The 4,970-nt window shown below is 46.3% G+C and overlaps 1 long non-coding RNA gene across 1 annotated transcript; it reads right to left on the bottom strand.

Annotated features, from left to right (window-relative positions):
* Nucleotides 1-1,426: 1,426 nt before the first annotated feature.
* Nucleotides 1,427-4,101, bottom strand: LOC308586163. Its single transcript, XR_014007751.1, has 2 exons — nt 3,962-4,101; nt 1,427-2,280 (listed from the first exon to the last, which is right to left on the bottom strand). It is a non-coding gene; the product is annotated as an uncharacterized lncRNA (long non-coding RNA).
* Nucleotides 4,102-4,970: the final 869 nt, after the last annotated feature.

Genomic DNA, 4,970 nt, shown 5'->3' with positions numbered 1-4,970 from the left:
AGCACCATGGCCGCTTTCTCTGTTTTTGGCACCTGTGTGATGACAGTGGGTAAGGGCGTATCTCTGTTTATTGACAGTATTTGTAAAATAACATTCAAAACCCTAAAGATGAAAACAAATAAAAAATAAAAGCAGAATAAAGGAAAATAAATAAAGCCAGTGCAGTTCCATCCATGCCTATGCTTTCTCAAATATATATTTATTATTATCAGAGAACTGCTAAAGAATGGGTGTAGCAGGTGAGTGGGCAGTAGCAATTCTCTCTTGCACGTTATCCAATACTTCCTGATGGTTTGCTATACAACAGCGGTGGGGAATCCTTTTAGTGAGGGAGTTGTGTTGCCTTATGGGCCAGGCATCCCCAAACTTGGTCCTCCAGCTGTTTTGGAACTACAGTTCCCATCATCCCTGACCACTGGTTCTGTTAGCTAGGGATCATGGGAGTTGTAGTCCCAAAACAGCTGGAGGGCCAAGTTTGGAGATGCCTGTTCTGGGCAGTCTGACAAGGGCCAAGAGCCAGGGACAAAAGTGGGCAGAGCAACACATAGTGATCGGTACAGTTGGCTACAGGGCTGGCCCACCCATGAGGCAAGGCAAGGCAACTGCCTCAGGTGGCAGGATCCAATCTCCAAAGAATGCATCACCTGCTACTGCTGATGCTGCCATGATAACAACAGCCGCCTCAGGGCACTCCTTGTAGGTCAGATCTGCCACCTTCTCAGCAACCCTTTCCAATGCAGCCTCTGGGTGGTCTTCTCTCTCCCCCCCCCCCATAGGAAGAAAACAACAAGGGCTACCCTCTGGGGTCTCCTGGGCTCTGCACCCACCTAGTGTGCTGCAGAGCAGCCCCCCCACCCACAAACAACAACCTTTGATTCCCACTTCAACCACTGCATAAGGTGGATTTGACTCCCCCCAAAAAACACTTTGTTCCCAATGTTCACTCACTTTCTTATCTGGTAGGAGTGAACACCTTTCTGTGGTTTGCCTCAGGTGCCAAAGGGCATGTCTCCTTGCTCTGGACAAGCAATATTCATTAGAGCACATTCCAGCAGGAGGGACAGAAGGGGGTGGGGGTGGAAGAACACATCTCAACAAGCAAAAAATCTTGGGTGTGAAGCAGGCCCGGTGGGAGGGATTCAAGGGCCAGATAGAGATGATTGAAGGGCCACATTCAGTCCCTGGGCCTGAGGTTCCCAATCACTGCCATGCATGCATGAACTGCACTAATCCAGAGTTACCTAATAGCACAGTCCTATGCACACCTACAGCCACGTCTCCTACTTTACCCAGGTCAGTTCTCTACTTGCAGGTCAATTCTCTACTTGCAGGGCTGCCAGAAGACCTCCGTTGGAAGGAATCCTCCATCTGGTTCAAGTGTGGTTTAATGATAAAGAAGAACCAACACAGGCACACACACCAACCAGATAGTTTAATACCCAGTTTATTAGGCTTGGCATGACTGCCAGCTTCCTGAGAATGATCACCGCTGAACTCAGCACTGCTTATTCCCTGCACAGGTTCAACTTGTATATAGCGCTCCGAGATTTAACAAAATACCTTGAGCCAGTTAGAATGCAACCAGGAGCTTTTCACTAGGTATGCAATTTCGTGAAGACATATTAGTCTTTTAAACTGCTAGTATAAGAGCTCCGTCAAAGAAAAGAAATGAGCAGCCTCAGCTGGATTATCTTCCTCATTCTCTGACTTCCTCTGTGCAAACTTGAAAGCCTTGTTGTCACCTCATATGCTTGCCAGAGCAAGGAAACTTTGCCCACTATTCTTGCACTCTGGCAGACGCCCGAAAAATGTCCCAGAGCTGTGTCCCCCCTTCACTGCACCGCTGTGTAAAACTGAGCATGGTCTGGATTTCACACTTTGCCTCGGATTCTAGTTATCAGCTAATGGGAACAGACAGGATGCTCACTCTCTGCTGTCAAAACAAAGTAGGTCTAAGTGACAGTGCTTCATTTTCGTTGTTAGTCCTTATGGCTTAGTAACCTGCTGCTTACAGGAGCAAAGGATGTAGCACGGGTTGTGTAGCAATGCTCCAAAGTCTTCCAAGAGAGAGAAAATGCAGTGAAGAAAATATTTCCTTGGCATGTCTGTGCAGGACTGAAACCAAAACAAAATCATTGCCTGGCACACAATTGCACAGCAGATGCTCGTTTTAAACAGCAGAAAGGGCAAGAACAACAATTTCAGGTGTCTCTTCCCTTAACAGGGAGTGCGTAGCTGCTGGGGTCACAGCGAATGTTGGCTGCAATGTCACAGTGAAGCCTGGGGGGGGCTCAAGACGTTTGGGTGAGCTTTCTGGTTAGACAAGGAGTTGGGTCCAGCTAAATTAGTCCCATTGGAATCAGTAAGAATCAAGTTGGCCACGAGTCGCTTGTCCCATTGCCTTCAATGTGACTAAAACGTGCGGCTTCTTAGGACTTACCTAATAGGATTTGTCTGGGGTGCCTGAAGTGTGAAGCACACCTAAAAGACCATACTAGTTGCAAGCCTCTTTGTAAGCCTGGCTCTTGGTGAGTGAAAAGTAGGAGGGGTGGGGAGGTGGGCTGCAGGAAGGGTAGATGGAGGAAGAAGCAGACTGTTGAGAGTCTGCCTGAAGAGCATTTACTGCAAGGAACTGATGGATGGGGAGGCGGGGAGGCAGCAGGGCTGGGGAGTGGGAACTGGAAAGTCTTATCAGGAAGCGAAGCATTTACAAAGGGAGACAGACAGATGGTGGTTGGGGGAAGGGGGACAGACTGAAGGGATGGGGGATGGGGGGTGTCTAGAAATGACTAGGATCTGCTAAATCTTAGTGCCAGACTTTCCAGGGTTGTTTTTGTTTAAAAAGTCTGCAGTGCACTATTCTTTTAAGGGAGAGAAGGGTATGCAGTCCAAGCAAGCATTCAATACAGGGCAGTTTCTACCATTCAAGGGTATCTTGCCCTGCCACAAACCTTGCTCTGCCCTCCATAGTTCTTACCATACATTTATTTGTATGAATCAGAACCTAAAAACGCTGCTGGCTTGAAACAGAGAAACAGTTGAACAACCCATAGGCAACAAAACCCATCGACATAAGTAAACAAATGCATGCTGCATTTAATACAAATAAAAGGAAGTAAAGAGGCTAATGTCTTATTTTTTATTTCCCTTAGATGATGAGTTAGGAGTTTTCTGTTTGTTTTCAGATACTCCATGCTTTTTATTAAATAGGGTTTAAAAACAACAACAGGGAGACAAAAGCAAGTAAACAGGCAAGCAAGCAAGTAGGTAGGGCATTTGCAACCAAAGTATAAACCAAATTTTCACAACTTGGATCCATCTGCATTAGTTCTGCTGTTGGTATGTTACACCCATGTTTGGGGGACTATGGACCCATCTGGGATTTTAAGAGATCACCTCTTTCCCCACAAAGAGAGAACAACTGCACATGCAGGTACAGAGCTTTCTCAAGGAGTCTGGGATAAAAGTCAGGCCCAGTGGGGACAAAATAGATCTTCTTGAATTTGCATGATTATTTTTTACTGCATTTATATCCCACCTTTCCTCCAAGAAGCTCATGGTGGCATACACAGTTATCCCCTCATTGCTTCACCCTGAGCAGTGCTAAACCACTGAGCCTCTTGGGCTTGGTGATCGGAAGGTTGGTGGTTCAAATCCCTGAGACGGGGTGAGCTCCTATTGCTCTGTTCCACCTTCTGCCAACCTAGCAGTTTGAAAGCACACCAGTGCAAGCAGATAAATAGGTACCTCTGCTGTGGGAAGTTAAACAGTGTTTCAATGCACTCTGGTTTCTGTCATCGTGTTCCATTGTGCCAGAAGTGGTTTAGTCATGCTGGCCACATGACCCGGAAAGCTGTCTGTGAACAAACGCCGGCTCCCTCGGCCTGAAAGAGAGATGAGCGTCGCAACCCCCTAGTCGCCTTTGATTGGACTTAACTGTCCAGGGGTCCTTTACCTTTACCTTTTTTCCTCAGCATGGGCTCCCAGCTTCATCACTTCCAGCCTGGCTGGCTCCCTTTCTGGCTGGAAGTTTCCCTGACCTCTCCTCACAGAGCTTCTCTACTCAAGCAAATACAAGCCCCATATAGTTCCCTAAAAAGGAAAGGGGGAGGAAAATTTGCGAGTAATCTGTTCTCACAGCAATACCCTGGCTTTTCAACATTATATTGTCATCTTAAGGAAAGCAATATTATTTCCATGTGCCTTAACTATTTTTCTTGTGCTGGAGTGCATACCTCTGGATTGCAAGAAAAGGAATCAAACAGGTTTCTCCCCCTACAAAAAGGATCACTTCAATATTTGTGCAGTGATCACAAGCAGTACTATTGGGGTAAATGCAGAGTGTGTTTGTGTGCAGCTCCAATTACCTGGGGGGGGGGGAGGGAAAGCATTGTCTTGTGGATTTTCTGCAGAATTCCCTTGTGGATTTACCTAAATAATGAAAAGATTGCCATTTCTTTGAACTCAGGAACATGTAACATACAAGTTGCCAGTTAGCACCTGTCTTATTTCGTGGGGTGGGGTGGAGGGAAGAGAACAGCTGCAGAATGAACAGGGCTTGAGATAGCCTGAAAGGTAAATATTGAAAGTCTAGCAAACATGCAATCATTAAGCTTCGCAGAACAAACGTTTGATAATGTCCACCATGGTTTAAATGCCAGGAGCTAAGGGAAATTGAACAGATGAACTTTGGGGTGCTTGGTGCTCTGTGAAATCAGTATCTGTTTTCTGACTCCAAACCTCGCTACCAATACAATCCCGCCTACATCTGCCTGCCACATCTGTCCACATTTAATCTGCCTTTCCATTTTGGCATACAATTCATCTCCGAGCTATCTGCAGCCCTCTGTAATCACCAGTTCCATCACTCAGCCACCCTCAGCATTGTTTCCATGTGTATCCTTCTTTCTAGGTCTGTCTTTTAATGAGAGGTCTTCACTGTACTGGTTTAGCAGTATTGACAGTTGGAA

Source organism: Podarcis bocagei, assembly GCF_964188305.1.
Source record: "Podarcis bocagei genome assembly, chromosome: 4".
Lineage (NCBI taxonomy): Eukaryota > Metazoa > Chordata > Lepidosauria > Squamata > Lacertidae > Podarcis > Podarcis bocagei.
This window is presented reverse-complemented; position numbering and strand designations above follow the sequence as displayed.